At 35.3% G+C, this 19,610-nt stretch overlaps 2 long non-coding RNA genes across 2 annotated transcripts in view; one reads left to right on the top strand and one right to left on the bottom strand.

Annotated features, from left to right (window-relative positions):
* LOC143653088 (uncharacterized) overlaps window positions 1-19,610 on the top strand; it is a 101,887-nt gene that overhangs the window by 50,133 nt on the left and 32,144 nt on the right. The window lies entirely within an intron of this gene.
* The window catches only part of LOC143653086 (uncharacterized), an 87,492-nt gene continuing 83,725 nt past the window's right edge, over window positions 15,844-19,610 (bottom strand). Inside the window, exon 3 of the long non-coding RNA XR_013161077.1 lies at window positions 15,844-15,921. This is a non-coding gene — a long non-coding RNA (uncharacterized LOC143653086). The remainder of the gene's footprint in view (window positions 15,922-19,610) is intronic.

Here is a 19,610-nt window from a genome sequence, read left to right on the forward strand (position 1 = left end):
TATTCTCCTACTGAAGTACCTGTGCACCTTAGCCTAGCTTTTAATAGACTCTCAACTAAAATTATACACCTACATGAGCTCTGAGCTTTGATTTGGTGAAGAATTTACTGGCAAACCAAGTGCAAAAGAAAGTCCCCAACACAAAACCAACTAAATACAAAACATTAGAACAGTGAAGGAAACAAACTTGCAAAATAATCAATTGCGCTGCAAAACACAATAGAAAATGATAAAGCATGTGAAGATCCAACCAGAAATGGCCCAGCCAAACGAACAAATCAAAACATCAGAAGGATCACAGAATATGGAACAAATACTCAAGGATATTTATAAAGAAATAAAGGACTTCAGGAAAACACTAGAAGAACATAAAAAAGAATTCAAAAGATTTGAAAAATGGCAGATCTCACAGAGATGAAAATTTCAAAAGACCAACTTAAAAATATACTAGCGACACATGATAGCAGATTCGAAAAAGCAGAAGGAAGAATACAAGAACCAGAAGATGGAATAATTGAACTAGAGTGCACGAAATAACAAAGGTCAACAAAGATGGATAAAATGGAACTGGATCTTAGGGAAATGATGGGCAATAAGAGGCGCACAAACAATAAGAATCACTGGTGTCCCAGCAGAGAAGGGAAGAGTAAAGCGCTGGGAAAGTTAGTTGAAGATGTAATTGGAGAAAACTTCCCAACCCCTATAAAAGACATAAATATGCAAATCAAAGAGGTCCAATGAACTCCAAATAGGATAAATCCAAATAGGCCTATTCCAAGACACATACTAATCAAATTGTTAAATGTTGAAGAGAAGCAGAAAATCCTGAAAGTGGCAAGACAAAAGCAATCTCCTACATATAAGGGAAGGAAAAGAGACATTAAAAGAAGCCTAGTAAAAGAGTGCATCAGTGACCAAGAGAGATCAAATAGAGTTTAGAGGCTACTCTGGAGGCAACTGTCATGCAAGCTTCAATTAGATAATTGCCATGGTGTGCTAAACCCCAACCAGCATCACACCTGTTGAGCCTTGAGAACACTTAAGGATCAACTGAGACTCTATAAAGGTTTCATGCACTAAGTTTGCTTTCCTGGAACCTATAATTCCTGGAGGGTTTCTAGTTCAGATAAATCCTGAAACCCAGCAAGACCAACCCCTCCAAGAGTATCAGTTAATTACATCCCTCTATCCTTCAGTGTCTACACCGCTTTTCAACATGGAAAAATCAGAATGGGTAATAATGTCTCTATTGGTTGCGACAGGGATCAGGGGAGATGAGGAGATATAACAGAGAGAATAGAATTTAACAAACAAGTATGACTTTTGAATCACTATATTAATATTCCATCTAGCCTCCAGTGTGTAAGAGAAACTAAAAGGAAAAATCTGAGATGGTGGAATAGTGATCCGTTCTGTGACTGCTTGTCAAACTGTTTGAAAATTGCTGCTCTTTTCTTTCTTTGTTTGCACCTTATCTTTTACAATTAAAAAATGTAAAAAAAAAAAAAGAAACCCTTGCTTGGAAGCCCCAAGACTAGAGCACAGTTTGGGTTGCTACCTGAGTCTGTGCACCCCAAAGTGCAATTCTAAGACCTCAAATGAACGATTTTTTGCCTTGAAAAAAAAAGGTATATCAAAGTTCAATATTGAAAGTAACAAATTCATTGATATGGCTTCAGACTCCACATTGCAATCAACCTTTAAGAAACTACCATATGTCAAAATTTGTTGTAACATCAAATTAGACTATCTACAGCTATTCAATAAGGCCTTCCCAATGACATGTCTGTGAGGCTAGATTTTCTTCCTACACTTCAACCAAAATGACACATCACAACAGAATGAATGAAGAAAAAGGTTTTGAGCATCCAATTGTCTCGATTAATCTAGACGTTAGAGTTGCCAACATGTAAAGCAATGTCATCATTCTTATGAAAAATTACCTTTTGTATTTTGAAATTGTATAATTATTTTCCATAAAATATATTATTTCTGTTAATTCAATTTGCTATTATTTTTACATGAAATAATACATATTTTTAGTTTTTCTGTCTTAATTTCTAATATGGTAAATATCAATAGATATTACCCACAAAAAAACAAAATAAATTTCTTTCCAATACTGAATAATTTCTCAGAAATTAAATGTTCCTAAATCCAAAAAAGTTTGAGAGCCACTGTTTTAGAACTTCCTCAAGGTAGAATTCTCAATTCAAATGGAATAGTTTAAAAAAAAAGAAAAAAAATGGGTGGGCAATGGTGGCCCAGTGGCAGTATTCTCACCTGCCATGCCAGAGACCTGGGTTCAATTCCCAGAGGCTGCCCATGCCAAAAAAAAAAAACAAACAAAAAAATGGAATAGTTTATTGTGACTTGCTAAGAAATACTTCCACATGCTTTCTCATTACTGTCCTTTCCCCATTCTCATACATACATCTGAAACATTTAAAATTTTTATATTCCATGAACTAATTTTAGTCTATTCTTGTCCAGTATGACATCCCTGAAATGCAAATTCCCTTGCCACTTATGGATATTGACATTTGATCAGTTCCATTTCCATTATTTCCAGTTTCAGACACTGAAACTTATTTATCCAACCAGAATGCAAATTGGTTGCATACTATATACATATATATATATTTTTAATATATATAAAAATATATATATTTTTTATATATATATAAACACACATGCATAGACATATACAAATATATATAGAGAGAGAGACACACAAATATATACATAGATACTGGGCATAAAATATGAGCTCGAAAAATTCTTGTTTCATTCAAAGTCGACTGATCAGGTCACCAGATTATTTACAAAATCACAAGCCCTATCACTTCTTCTAGGATCATTGTTATGAATATATCTTTGTGTTCATTTTACGCCTTTGTTTTTTGCTTTATGCGTGATGGAATAAGTTGAAGGTTCATAATGTGCTATTGACCAATGTAATAATGTGTAAACTGGATTTCTAGAACACATTGAAAGATATATTAAGTGAAATACTAAAATATTCTGGGCACACTGTCAGGAAATGATTTTATATATAGCATTTATTTGTTGTTTTTCACTGAATGTAAATCTGAATGGTATATCAGGACCTTTAAAATGAAGAAGCTTATCTGCACTCTGAAGCAGGAACTTTGAATGAATTCAGTACTTTCCAGAATGAGACTTTAAATACGTGAGAATTAAACAAGTTGATCACTAAGATTGGTTGAAATGATAAATTGATACATAGAACATGACTAAATTCAATGACAACAGTAATATCATTTATTGTAGCACTTTACTAAATCAGCCTTCTTATCCAAAGTTAGGCTAATAATAGGATGAACTTTATTCCAACAAATGTTTATTATATACAGCCCAATTACTGGATTATAGGCTGGGGCTTTACAATGAAATTAGCATTTCTCTGAATTCACAGGGCAAGCATAAAGGGAAATAAGGTACACTTTTTGTTTACCAAGGTGGTAGCACAAATAAACTAGTAAATTCTCAAATCATTGATTTCATTTCTCCTACAGACTTAACCTAAGCATTTTGGGGGGAAACTTCAGCAAGATATTATTTGCTTGCTTTTTATTCCTCTTTCGCCCAGACTTGTGAACAATTTGTTAAAATTGAAAGTAAATATCTAAATGCAATTTAGGAAAAAAATATATACATATAACTTTATCTATCACTTAGTTCTTATCAAAACAATCTCCTTACATTATATAATTGCTACTTCCTCAAAAAAATGGTGGGAATTAAAAGCAGTTGTGTAACTAAATTTATACAAAAATAATATCTTTCCATTACAATCACAATGGTTCCAATATCTACTTATGATTTAATTATTTAATAGCATTTTTAAATCAGAATTTTTACTATGAGTAAATGAACTTAAAATCTATTTCAACCAGTGTTTTCATTAATACACTGAATAATAATTTAGTCAGTAACTCTTATGGCTTGGCATTGTTAGCGGTAAAAATGGGAAAAAGGATTATAAGAAATTCTTTCCCATAAGAAGCAACACATCTAATAAGCATGTTTATCTAAATTTTTCCAACAGATTAAAATCAGGGTGGGAAAATTCAGTTGCATCAAAGGAGAGTTTGTCAAATAAACTTTAAAAACAAATTATATTTTATTTGTATGTTTTAGCAAAGTGTCTGCTCCTGAATAATGGAAGAAAAAACTTATCCAACTCTGTACATTTTTAGGTCAATAAACTATTTTCTTCTTTTAATCTACTTTCATGTTTCCAAACTAACAAAACTGTTCCTGGAAAATCCATTCTATTTTTCTGCTCATTAAATTTGTTGATTAAAGATAAAGGACTTAATCTATTTCAATTTTAATTCCCCTCTTTTTTAGGGGGTTGTGTGTGCAGAGACAAGAAATCATGAATAAATATTCAAGTACATGGCAGAATTCTTTTCTATTCCAGTATTCACAATTCCTTTAATTTTACTCAAAATCTTTTTACTATCATCTTAGGTAAAAATATACAGGAAAACAAGTTTTGCTAATAATAAGTCAATAAAAAATTATTAATTCTAGACCCAAAACCCCACTTTCATTAACCTCTGTTGAAATGAAATAGTAGGCAAATATTATTTATGGGAGTTTATCTGAGCCATTTACAATTTCTAAATTGGGTAGCATCCAACCCAGACATGGAAAAGAGTTTGACTTCGGATTGGAAAGGCGAAGCAATGGAGAAAATATTCTGGTTGGCTGATGTTAAGATTCCATTTTATATAGGAGGGCCTTTCAAAGAGGAGAACAAACATACATCAATTACTGCAGTATGCTTGTCCTTTCTGATAAACTACCTCTACTAGAGTTAAATTGGTTTGTCACCAGGTGTTGCCTATGGGCAGTTCTGAAAAGCACAATGCACTGTTTCATTTTCTTGGAAGTCCTCTGTAGGTCAATTGTTTTGTCTTCTGGAAAATCTTTTCTTGGAAAGAGGTCCCTCCCAGCAATGACCAATGCAGTTGGCCATTTTATTTTACTTTACACCATTAAAATATCTGAAATGATAAAAGGATCACAAACTACTTAGAGAAGCAAATTCTTATCATTAAAATATAGATGAAATTAAACCTAGCCCTTCTGAGCTTATTTTCTGTTTCAGAATCAATTCAAATTCTATCCACATGGGGAGCATGGAATACCGATGCCAGATTTCCAATCACATCTTCCAATTACATATCTTGTCAAATGAGAAGCCTAGAAATGTAGTATTCGTTGTTTCTTGTGCCCTGGAGAAATGTGCGGGCTTGATAAGAATGAGTTATGTAAAACAGAATAACAATTGTAGCTGTACATCAAAAAACAAGCAATGGAGATGAGAAACATCGGAAGGGGAAACTCAGCATGACAATAAATATTGATTCAGGGCAAGAAAAGAAAAACAGAACAAGTGAAGAAAGAAACAATCTGGCATGAATTATCTTTCTGGTTCCGACTTCCTCCTTATATACGAATTGCAATGTTTTCTTTTTTATCTTTGTTGAGGAGCAGGAGGACGTAATGAAGGAAGAAAAGCCTCTGGTATTTGCAGTCATTTTGAAGACAAGTTTCAGAAGAGTACATGGTAGTCTTTTTACCAGCCATCCATGCTAAATATTTTCCTAGCACCCGTTATGAACGAAATATCAAACACTTTGTGAACTGAATGCCAAATATTCTTTCATAAATGAAAAGTTGAGCATGCAGGAATCAGTATATTTTCTTGGTCTTTTGAAGCACCAGAATTCTGTAACAACAAATAAATAAATACGGTTTTGGTTCCTGAACCCTAAACATGTATCCATGGGATTTCAGTTAATAAAATCTCAACATGCTAAATATTATGCACATGTTAAGTGGTACATCTGGAAGTTTATGTGCATTTGAAATGTATTGATACAATAGGGCTTTTTGTTTTTCTTTATTTTTAACTTTTTTTATTGTATAGTATAACATATACACAAAGCAAAGAAACACAAAAGCAATAGTTTTCAAAGCACTAACTCTTCAACAAATAGTTACAGGACAGACAGATCCCAGAGTTTGTCCTCGGCTACCACATGATCCTCTCAGATTTTTCCTTCTGGCTGCTCCAAAATATAGGAGGCTAGAGGATTTAAATATTTTTTATCATCACAACTGACTTTTTTTCCTTTCTTTTTTTTTTGTGAAAAATAACATATATAAAAAAGCTATAAATTTCAAAGCACAGCATCACAATTAGTTGTAGAACATATTTCAGAGTTTGACATGGGTTACAAGAGTTTGACATGGGTTACAATTCACAATTTTAGGTTTTTACTTCTACCTGCTCTAAAACACTGGAGACTAAAAGGGATCAATTTAATGATTCAGCCTTCATATTCATTTGTTAAATTATGTCTTCTCTGTATAACTCCACCATCACCTTTGATCTTTCCATCCCTCTCTTTGGGGTTGTTTGGGCTATGGCCTTTCTAAATGTTTCATATTGGAAGGGTCTGTCACTAATATGGGGTAGGGAGTATGGAACTCCCTACCCCATATGGGGTATGGAACTATCTGATAAATTCTGGAGAGGCTGGGCTAGGTCTCAGCACTTATCTGGACCAGGGACCCATCTGGAGGTTGCAAGTTTCTGGAAAGTTACTCTAATGCCTGGAACCCTTGTGGAATCTTATATATTGCCCAAGGTATTCTTTAGGATTGGCTGGAATGGTCCACAATAGGGCTTTTTAAGTTCTATTGACAGACTGAGACTGCTTAGAACCACTGCACAGAGAGAAACATTTCTCAAAATGTGTGCTCACAAAATGTGTTCTCAGTCAGTAGAGATAAAGCACGAATGCTCTACCAAGTGTTCTGTGTTCCTCTATCCTTTTCTTGGGACTCACAAAGAACCTTAGCTTGGAAAGGCTGGATAATATTCTTAGAAGGAAGGTACTGGATTTTCTTTAATATTTAACCTAGAACTTTACATGAACTTACTCGGCATGGTGTCCAATTTATCTTGAAAATAATATCTAGTGCGACTATTTCCACAGTATGCATTTTGAGCAACATTATTCTAGAGGAAATATTACTTTTATTATGAAATAAGAGGGAAAAATGAGCAGGAACAACAGAAATCTTACTATTTCCTACAATTAGCAGTGGCCTTATTAATTCTTTAAATCTTCTATATTGTTTCCTCAACTAGGTGATTCTTAAATTATCTTAATGCTTTATAGAAAAAGATTTTATTTTGGAAGCCCCTGCCTTTTATTTTTCAGAGTCATACTGTACACTGGGAACTCTTATGAAAAATAATGTTTTTGGATTATATGTACCAGTAATTCTTTTTTTTTCAATAGGGGACAACCATGGGCTGTCAACTTATATCGTAGAAATAACATCAATAGCTAAAACTTACTATTCTCATTTCATAAATGGAAAAGCTTTTTTAAACACCAAAATCCAGGAAAGGCATACATTTAAGAATAAGAAGCACATTTTATATTGAATAAATTCATTCATTATAATTATTTTCCTAAAAACCAATTTCATACAAAAGTAATGCTAAAGCAAGTGCTAGCATTTGGGAAGTATATCCTTCGATACAGATATTTCTAGGTTACCATAAAATATCTGACTGGAATGTTTAATATCTGAAAAATCTCTAGAACTTATTAATTGTGTTTTATATTTCTATTTAGATTTAAAATAAGGATCATAGTAATTACAACTTTTTAGCTTAGCTTGGCTTAGTTGGCTAACTATTTCACTTTAAACATTAAATCCTTTGTGTATTTTGGACCACATTAGAATTATGCACTAATGGCAATAAACACTTAGATATTAATTGAACTTTCAAAACTGTCTTCTTAATTTGTAAATTCATTTATAAATAATATATTTTGTGAATAGCACTCTGAATATAGAATTAAAAATTTATAAATTAGATAATCTAAAATTACTAGCTAATATTGGAGGTCAGGATGAGGAGTTGTGTCAATTAAATATCAATTTCAAATAGCTTTTATATCAAAATATATTAAATGTAAAGAAATTATAGTTGCTAAATAATATTAGTTACACTTAATAGCAGCTAAGTAATATATTTTAGTGAAAACGCTTCTCTACATGAAAATAAGTTTAAATGTGCTTTCATTTTCAAAAATAATTATTTAATAGAAATGCATTTAATTTATTTGACTATTATGCTATGTGCTACCTATATCCATGGTATAAACGTTATTACCTTATCAACTTTATTCTGGTTGAACCTGACAAGAGAAAGTGACTTCTAATACCTCTCCCCAAGAGCATGCTACATAATTCATGAAGTCCAATACAAAACAAAAACATGTTTTTTTTGTTAAAAAAAAAAAAAGAGACTTCCAGAGAAGATGGTGGCTTAGTAAGCTGCGCGGATCTTAGTTCCTCCTCCAGAACTGCTACTACGGGAGTAGAAACAATACAGAACAGCTCCCGGAGCCACAACAGAAATCAAAAAGACAGCGTACCCCATCCTGGAATGGCTGACTGGCTGAGAGAACCCGCTCCAGTGAGATCGCTGAGGGGCGCGGGCTTCCCCGGGCGGGGCGGGAAGCGGCCGGAGTCCTTCCCTTCCTCCTTCCCAGACCAACTGGGAGAATTGGATCGGAGATCCCCAGGCCACGGAGAACGGTGACGTGACTTCCCGGTCCGGCTGGAAACGGTGCACTCGGGTTGCGGCGGCTGGCACCCTGCCGCCATGCTTGGCGCCCCAAGCCGACTAGGAGATTGGGACGGGTACTCTCCCGGACTGCGGCAGCCGGCAGCCCTCCCGGCGTTCAGATCCCCGGGCCGGCTGGCACTCTTCCAAGCTGCTTCGGCTGGCGAATCTCCCCCACGGCGAGAGTTTTCCAAAGTTAAAGGACCCACAGCACCTTTTACTGGTGGGACCCGCAGACAAACGTATGCCACGAGGGCCACCTACTGGGCAGGGTAAGAAAAACAGAACCCAGAGATTTCACAGAAAAATCTTTCATCCTGTTGGGTCCAACTCCCAGGGAAATCTGACTAAATGCCCAGATGCCAGCAGAAGATAATGGATCATGCTCAGAAAATTGAAAATATGGCCCAGTCAAAGGAACAAACCGATAGTTCAAATGAGATACAGGAGCTGAGACAACTAATGCTGAATATACGAACAGAAATGGAAAACTTCTTCAAAAACGAAATCGATAAATTGAGGTAGGGGATGAAGAAGACATGGGCTGAACAAAAAGAAGGAATAGAAAAACTGAAAAAACAAATCACAGAACTTATGGAAGTGAAGGATAAAGTAGAAAAGATGGAAAAAACAATGGATACCTACAATGATAGATTTAAAGAGACAGAAGATAGAATTAGTGATTTGGAGGATGGAACATCTGAATTCCAAAAAGAAACAGAAACTATAGGGAAAAGAATGGAAAAATTTGAACAGGGGATCAGGGAACTCAAGGACAATATGAACCGCACAAATATACGTGTTGTGGGTGTCCCAGAAGGAGAAGAGAAGGGAAAAGGAGGAGAAAAACTAATGGAAGAAATTATCACTGAAAATTTCCCAACTCTTATGAAAGACCTAAAATTACAGATCCAAGAAGTGCAGCGCACCCCAAAGAGAATAGATCCAAATAGGCGTTCTCCAAGACACTTACTAGTTAGAATGTCAGAGGTCAAAGAGAAAGAGAGGATCTTGAAAGCAGCAAGAGAAAAATAATCCATCACATACAAGGGAAACCCAATAAGACTATGTGTAGATTTCTCAGCAGAAACCATGGAAGCTAGAAGACAGTGGGATGATATATTTAAATTACTAAAAGAGAAAAACTGCCAACCAAGACTCCTATATCCAACAAAATTGTCCTTCAAAAATGAGGGAGAAATTAAAACATTCTCAGACAATAAGTCACTGAGAGAATTTGTGACCAAGAGACCAGCTCTGCAAGAAATACTAAAGGGAGCACTAGAGTCAGATATGAAAAGACAGAAGAGAGAGGTATGGAGAAGAGTGTAGAAAGAAGGAAAGTCAGATATGATATATATAATACAAAAGGCAAAATGGTAGAGGAAAATATTATCCAAACAGTAATAACACTAAATGTCAATGGACTGAATTCCCCAATCAAAAGACATAGACTGGCAGAATGGATTAAAAAACAGGATCCTTCTATATGCTGTCTACAGGAAACACATCTTAGACACAAAAATAAACATAGGTTGAAAGTGAAAGGTTGGGAAAAGATATTTCATGCAAGTAACAACCAGAAAAGAGCAGGAGTGGCTATACTAATATCCAACAAATTAGACTTCAAATGTAAAACAGTTAAAAGAGACAAAGAAGGACACTATATACTATTAAAAGGAACAATTAAACAAGAAGACATAACAATCATAAATATTTATGCACCAAACCGGAATGTCCCAAAATACGTGAGGAATACACTGCAAACACTGAAAAGGGAAATAGACACATATACCACAATAGTTGGAGACTTCAATTCACCACTCTCATCAATGGACAGAACATCTAGACAGAGGATCAATAAAGAAATAGAGAATCTGAATATTACTATAAATGAGCTAGACTTAACAGACATTTATAGGACATTACATCCCACAACAGCAGGATACACATTTTCCTCAAGTGCTCATGGATCATTCTCAAAGATAGACCATATGCTGGGTCACAAAGCAAGTCTTAACAAATTTAAAAAGACTGAAATCATACACAACACTTTATCGGATCATAAAGGAATTAAGTTGGAAATCAATAATAGGTGGAGTGCCAGAAAATTCACAAATACATGGAGGCTCAACAACACACTCTTAAACAACCAGTGGGTCAAAGAAGAAATTGCAAGAGAAATTAGTAAATACCTCGAGGCAAATGAAAATGAAAACACAACATATCAAAACTTATGGGAGGCAGCAAAGGCAGTGCTAAGAGGGAAATTTATTGCCCTAAATGCCTATATCAGAAAAGAAGAAAAGGCAAAAATGCAGGAATTAACTGTCCACTTGGAAGAACTGGAGAAAGAACAGCAAGCTAACCCCAAAGCAAGCAAAAGGAAAGAAATAACAAAGATTAGAGCAGAAATAAATGAAATTGAAAACATGAAAACAATAGAGAAAATCAATAAGACCAGAAGTTGGTTCTATGAGAAAATCAATAAGATTGATGGGCCCTTAGCAAGATTGACAAAAAGAAGAAGAGAGAGGATAAAAATAAATAAGATCAGAAATGGAAGAGGAGACATAACTACTGACCTCACAGAAATAAAGGAGGTAATAACAGGATACTATGAACAATTTTACGCTAATAAATACAACAATTTAGAGGAAATGGGGTTCCTGGAAAGACATGAACAACCAACTTTGACTCAAGAAGACATAGATGACCTCAACAAACCAATCACAAGTAAAGAAATTGAATTAGTCATTCAAAAGCTTCCTAAAAAGAAAAGTCCAGGACCAGACGGCTTCACATGTGAATTATATCAAACATTTCAGAAAGAATTAGTACCAACTCTCCTCAAACTCTTCAAAAAAATCAAAGTGGAGGGAAAACTACCTAATTCATTCTATGAAGCCAACATCATCCTCATACCAAAACCAGGCAAAGATATTACAAAAAAAGAAAACTACAGGCCCATCTCTCTAGTGAATATAGATGCAAAAATCCTCAATAAAATTCTAGCAAATCGTGTCCAACAACACATTAAAAGAATTATACATCATGACCAAGTAGGATTCATCCCAGGTGTGCAAGGATGGTTCAACATAAGAAAATCAATTAATGTAATACACCATATCAACAAATCAAAGCAGAAAAATCACATGATCATCTCAATTGATGCAGAGAAGGCATTTGACAAGATTCAACATCCTTTCCTGTTGAAAACACTTCAAAAGATAGGAATACAAGGGAACTTCCTTAAAATGATAGAGGGAATATATGAAAAACCCACAGCTAATATCATCCTCAATGGGGAAAGATTGAAAACTTTCCCCCTAAGATCAGGAACAAGACAAGGATGTCCACTATCACCACTATTATTCAACATTGTGCTGGAGGTTCTAGCCAGAGCAATTAGACAAGAAAAAGAAATACAAGGCATCAAAATTGGAAAGGAAGAAGTAAAACTATCACCGTTTGCAGACGATACGATACTATATGTCGAAAACCCGGAAAAATCCACAACAAAACTACTAGAGCTAATAAATGAGTACAGCAAAGTAGCAGGTTACAAGATCAACATTCAAAAATCTGTAGCATTTCTATACACTAGTAATGAACAAGCTGAGGGGGAAATCAAGAAACAAATCCCATTTACAATTGCAACTAAAAGAATAAAATACCTAGGAATAAATTTAACTAAAGAGACAAAAGACCTATACAAAGAAAACTACAAAAACTGTTAAAAGAAATCACAGAAGACCTAAATGGATGGAAGGGCATACCGTGTTCATGGATTGGAAGACTGAATATAGTTAAGATGTCAATCTTACCTAAATTGATTTACAGATTCAATGCAATACCAATCAAAATCCCAACAACTTATTTTTCATAAATAGAAAAACCAATAAGCAAATTTATCTGGAAGGGCAGTGTGCCCCAAATTGCTAAACACATCTTGAGGGAAAAAAACGAAGCTGGAGGTCTCACACTGCCTGACTTTAAGGCATATTATGAAGCCACAGTGGTCAAAACAGCATGGTATTGGCATAAAGATAGATATATCGACCAATGGAATCGAATAGAGTGCTCAGATATAGACCCTCTCATCTATGGACATTTGATCTTTGATAAGGCAGTCAAGCCAACTCACCTGGGACAGAACAGTCTCTTCAATAAATGGTGCCTAGAGAACTGGATATCCATATGCAAAAGAATGAAAGAGGACCCGTATCTCACACCCTATACAAAAGTTAACTCAAAACGGATCAAAGATCTAAACATTAGGTCTAAGACCATAAAACAGTTAGAGGAAAATGTAGGGAGATATCTTATGAAACTTACAATTGGAGGCGGTTTTATGGACCTAAAACCTAAAGCAAGAGCACTGAAGAAGGAAATAAATAAATGGGAGCTCCTCAAAATTAAACACTTTTGTGCATCAAAGAACTTCATCAAGAAAGTAGAAAGACAGCCTACACAATGGGAGACAATATTTGGAAATGACATATTAGATAAAGGTCTAGTATACAGAATTTATAAAGAGATTGTCCAACTCAACAACAAAAAGACAGCCAACCCAATTGCAAAATGAGAAAAAGACTTGAACAGACACCTACCAGAAGAGGAAATATGGATGGCCAAGAGGCACATGAAGAGATGCTCAATGTCCCTGGCCATTAGAGAAATGCAAATCAAAACCACAATGAGATATCATCTCACACCCATCAGAATGGCCATTATCAACAAAACAGAAAGTGACAAGTGCTAGAGAGGATGCGGAGAAAGAGGCACACTTATCCACTGTTGGTGGGATTGTCAAATGGTGCAACCACTGTGGAAGGCAGTTTGGCAGTTCCTCAAAAAGCTGAATATAGAATTGCCATACGACCCAGCAATACTATTGCTGGGTATCTACTCAAAGGACTTAAGGGCAAAGACACAAACGAACATTTGCACACCAATGTTTATAGCAGCGTTATTTACAATTGCAAAGAGATGGAAACAGCCAAAATGTCCATCAACAGACGAGTGGCTAAACAAACTGTGGTATATACATACGATGGAATATTATGCAGCTTTAAGACAGGATAAACCTATGAAGCATGTAATAACATGGATGGACCTAGAGAACATTATGCTGAGTGAGTCTAGCCAAAAACTAAAGGACAAATACTGTATGGTCCCACTGATGTGAATGGACATTCGAGAATAAACTTGGAATATGTCATTGGTAACAGAGTCCAGCAGGAGTTAGAAACAGGGTAAGATAATGGGTAATTGGAGCTGAAGGGATACAGACTGTGCAACAGGACTAGATACAAAAACTCAAAAATGGACAGCAGAAAAATACCGAATTGTAAAGTAATCATGTTAAAAAACTGAATGAAGCTGCATCTGAGCTATAGGTTTTTTTTTTTTGTCTGTCTGTTTGTTTGTTTGTCTTTTTTCTTTTTTACTATTATTATTATTTTTATTTTTTTCTCCATATTAACATTCTATATCTTTTTCTGTTGTTTTGCTAGTTCTTCTTCTAAATTGATGCAAATGTACTAAGAAATGATGATCATGCATCTATGTGATGATGTTAAGAATTACTGATTGCATATGTAGAATAGAATGGAATGATTCTAAGTGTTGGGTTAATTTCTTTTTTTCTTTAATAAATAAATAAATAAATAAATAAATAAATAACAGGGAGAAAAAATGTTAAAATAAATTTAGTTTGAAATGCTAGTGATCAATGAAAGGAAGGGGCAAGGGGTATGGTATGTATAATCTCTTTTTTTAATGTTTTCATTTTGTTTCTTTTTCTGATGTCTTTTTATTTCTTTTTCTGAATTGATGCAAATGTTCTAAGAAATGATCATGATGATGAATATGCAACCATGTGATGATATTATGAACTACTGATTATATATGTAGAATGGAATGATCATATGTTAAGAGTGCTTTTGTTCATTTATTGTTAATTTTTTTTTAATTTAATAAATAAATAAATAAATAAAAGAAAGGAAATTTCAAGGCAGTGACAGCAGAAGATTAAAGCACAAGCTCTGGACCTTCTAAGCATGGGGCTCTGTGCAACTGCACAAACCTCGTAACCATGAAACTGGACATGCTCAGCCCCCTCCTCATTTGTCACGAGATTGGGTTTCTAGAGCAGTTACGACGAGACTACTGATTTACTTTACAGTTTTCAATCACAATCCTAGAGCTCAAAAGAGTCTGAAGAAGCCTAGACCTGCTGTGGGTCCTTATAAGAATCATAGTTTTATTTGGGCAAACCTTTCGCTCCTTGCTTGTTGCAACTTATTTCCCACTGTGTTCCCATGGGAACCAGCCATCACTGATCTATGGACAGGGAGTACCAGGTGCACACAGCATGATCAGTACACTGGGCTGTCACAGGAAGAAACAGGTATCTGGCAAAGATAGCCATGAGAACCAGTGTAGAAACCCAGTCTTGTGACCACAGAGTAGAGGACCTGTGTGCAAAAACCATGAGAAAGAATGTTGAGAAAGGCTATGCACAGTCCACCGAATACCTCCAAAGTCCTGTGATTTATTAAGCCTCTGGCATTGTGCCTTCTTTGCTCTCTTCCTATGTATATTGCTGAATAGCATCCCTTGAATGGCAGAGCACTACTGGAGTCCCACTGTCACCCTGGACCATGTCTCCTGGATGTAAGTTTCCCTAAATAAACATTTATTTAATTCCTCTATATCTTCTGGAGGTATTCTTTGGACAGAGAGCAATGGAGGCTGGAACCAGAGGCTATGTTTATAATGCAGTAGCACAGCCCTGAACTGGGTCTGTATAATTCATGCAAGTGAGAGAAAGAGGAGAACTGCATCTATGTACAGAAAAGCAAAGCATAGAGACTCCAAAAGATCATAATTGATCTCTTTTCCTTTCTGCCCAAAGCAAAGAATTCTCCTGCAAAGGTGTACGTACTAGGATAGAAAGAAGGCAGAAACTACCTTCTCAATGCTTCTGAGAAAGAAAATGAGTTTACTTTTTGAACCACAAGGCATGTAGTTATATGGAAAGAAGGATATCTCCTCTCTATTTACCAAACTTTTGTTCACATTAGTTGGACTTACCAAACATTGGCCATTCAGTAGTAGAATTCTTCCCTGCCAGATGTGGGGTCCAGTGTCAGCACCATATGCTGCAATTAGATAACTGTATTTATTCACTCTTCTCTCTTCTCCAAATTCTCAGTCAACTGGGAAATTGAAACAGAAATAAATCATAATCAAAATAGCAGTTATTTTGAATACTACCAGGACAGCTGTCAAAGAATGTGGTTTGAATTGGAGGCCCAAATCAGGTTTAACATGATTTTACACCCAAATTAACCTTTGGGCTTACACGTGGGAATATTTGGTTCTTCACAGCAGACTCATCCAATTCAGACATATGGAGATATTGGCTTGGATCAGGCTCTTTGTCCCCAGAATTGCAATGAACCCAAGAAATTTGTGATTTTTAAAATCATTATTCTGCTCAAAAGAGAAACGTGTAGAGAAGGATAGCTGATTTCAACCATCTTCCTCTTATTGGGACAAGCCAATGAACAGTGAATGGAAAAGTAGAAGCTTCTCTCCATTAAAAAGGCTGAAATTCCAACTTCACAATATGGTAAGAATATGGGGAGAAAGAAAAAAGAAAAAATGATGACTACAGAATGCCATATCACTTAATGCTAACAAATTGGCCAACTGTCTGAGACCCATGGAGAAAAGAGACTTTACTCACTTCTTTTCCTCTCCTTTCCTTAAATCTGTGATTATAACATGAAATCAATAGCTATAGAAAATATGTAAACAAATGAAACTTTATTTAAAAGAACATGTGGCAGGGTGGACAACAGTGGCTCAGTGGCAGAATTCTCGCCCGCCATGTGGGAGACCCGGGTTCGATTCCCGGTGCCTGCCCATGCAAAAACAAAAAACAAAAACATGTGGCAGAACACAGTTTGCTGATTCCTGTTGAGAGCTATTAAGTCTAATAAACATTTTTTTAGGATTTACAATACACCCGGGTGTGGATTTTCCTCACATTTAATCAACTTAATTTTTTCATGAAATACAAACTATTAAATTAGAAAATCATCATGGATTTTGAAGAATTATCTAAAAGCATTTGATATAGGATACTCTAAGAAATCCAAAATGATGGGGAGAGGGATATAATACATAGCTCAAATCCAGGTTTTAATTATGGCAGGCATTTTGGCTTTAGAAACCTAAAGGAAAGTGACTTTAGTTACAGAAGCATTGACATAATGAATTAGTACATTAATACTAAGAGCAGTAAGTTCATGACTAAACTGTTATTTCTCTTGCCATTTTCAAAGCTTGCTATTTGCAAAACTTGCTTAGGGCTTCAATTTTTAAGGCAAATGAAAAAAGAACTTAACTCCATGAATTCCACTGACTTTAATGGAATCCATTCATCTACACATGCTAGGCTAGAAATTTACATTTTAAGGCTTATTTTTACAACTATTTAAGTATGCGCTGGGAGCTTGCCTTAGGGAAAACAAGAGCAGACATAAGGTGAATTCACTAACTCTTTGATTATTAAAATAATCTTCATGAAAGCTTGATGTATTAGTTTTGTATCATAGCGTATCTTTCCAGGGCATAGTTTTTCTTGTTCAGACTTTATCTTCAAGAATACATGAGATAAATAGGGAATGAGACCTTGTTGGTTTGTACCTATTAGTGTGATACTCCAATACATCCCAGAGTAATCTGGGCAGAAAATAAAAAGGTATTAGCAAAGTCCCCTAGAGGAACAGGGGGGAAATGTGGAAATATTAAACTTCCCCAGGTGGGAATTCCTGATATTCTCACAAACACTGGGGACTACCAGTTTAACAGGCTGAGCCCCTGATCTTGGGGCTTACCCTTATGAAGCTTATTCCTGCAAAGAAGAATTTAAGCCTACTTATAACTATGCTTAAGAGTCACCCCAAGAGAAACTCTTTTGCTGTTCCCAGGTGGCCTCGCTCTCTAAGCCAACTCTGCAAGTAAACTCACTGCCTCCCCTCTACGTGGGATATGACTCCCAGGGGTGTCAATCTCCCCGTCAGCATGGGACCTGACTTCAGCAGATGAGCCTTGCCCTGGCATCATGGGATTGAGAAAGGTTTCTTGACCAAAACGGGGAAGAGAAAGGTGCTAATCTCTACCCCTCACCCTCTGCAAGAGATACTATCTCTTCCAATTATTGTGTTTGAATTGTAAACAATTCAGTGTATCCTGATTTCTTCTTGAAAGCACTTCTTGCCACATATACTATATACTTGTTTATCATCTCTCTCCTTCCCTAGTATATAAGCCACCTGAGGTCAGTGACTTTTTCATGTTTATGGCTTTCTCCTCAGCAACTGGAATAGCTACCCAGCATGTAGCAGATGATCAATATTTTTGAATAAGTAAAAACTGTATGTGAGGATAATAGATTACATACAATACAATCCTAGAAAATAATGCTAGCTACAGTTGAGTTTTCCATTACTGTACTGCAGAGTATTTCTTTAAAAATTATTTTCTTAGCTCTCAACTGTATCATTTGATTGTGTTTATCAATATCATCATCCTATTTCCCTGAATACAATCAACTGTAAGCAGCATTTTACTTGGGTGTTTTACACTATTAAGAAAATATTAAAGAGAAAAGATATGAATGAAGATGAGATAGTACTGGGAGTTATAAGAATAACAAGAAGTATTTAAAAAGCAAACAAAATCATTTGATCTCAAGATAATAATAACTGTTATAACTATTAAATATTATTAATAACAATTTCAGTCAACATCATTTATTTATTCTATTTACATTATTTAACTTAAATGAGCAGCATGTAAGTGTAGAGCCACTGACTTTTGGTTATATTGCTTTATTCCTTACGATCATGTGGCTTTTCCTAGCTGTAACATTGACATGGGAAGAAAAATAAATAAAGTGAAACACATTTGAAGCATATAAATAAGCTTGATGACTTGACAAATTCAGTTAACAGAAAATAATAATAGATTTTCAGGGAGCATTTACGAGAGAAAATGAAAAAGAGAAAGGCAAAAATAACACCAACATTTTTCATTAGCAATTCTTTGAGTGGAAAAAACACATTTAAAAATGGTGTGTGGAGAGATATTGTTGTTTGAGTAAGAAGTTTGCAGAGCTGAAATTTTCATTTGATATGTGTTAAATTTGAAATGTGAGGTTTGAGTTCAGAGTGGCCGATTGTAGGCTAGAGATTGCAGTTTGATAATGGAAGAGACTCCTCGGGATACAATACAGAGAGTAGAAAAGGGCTCTCTCTCCACAAGGACCTGAAGAAATTCATCGCTTCTACGTTTAGCGGAGAAGGAGGAATAAACAATAAAGAGTGTAAAGGAGCAACCAGTGAAGATGGGAAGAAAGATTACAAGATTTTAGGAAGGAAGGGGATTTGAACTGTGCTAAATCTCTGAGATAATCCAATGTGTTGAAAGTTGGAACTGGGAATAGGTGGCGCTGCCTTCCAATTTGAGTCTTTCCATTTGTTTGTAACAAGAGAAAGATGTGCACATAGTACAGGAAAAACCATGAGAAAGTGAATCTGAAACAACAAGAAAAACGCTTACGGTCTTAATTTATTTCCTTACCTATAGTAAAAGTGCTAACAGTCTCGTAAGATATTCAACAACTTCAAATAAATTGAGTACTGCCATAATCTTCTGCAAGGAACGTCTATGCAACTTGACTATACTATACTTTAAATCTCATCTCTAAAATGTTACTGTTTAGGTTAAAGGCATTTTCCCTACTGCACTATTTATTACTCATGGTGGTGAAGTACCATCATGCATTGTCCTTTATAGATATTTTTATGACACATATTAACACAACAGCTTATTG

This window comes from Tamandua tetradactyla, chromosome 13 (genome assembly GCF_023851605.1).
Source record: "Tamandua tetradactyla isolate mTamTet1 chromosome 13, mTamTet1.pri, whole genome shotgun sequence".
Taxonomy (NCBI): Eukaryota; Metazoa; Chordata; class Mammalia; order Pilosa; family Myrmecophagidae; genus Tamandua; species Tamandua tetradactyla.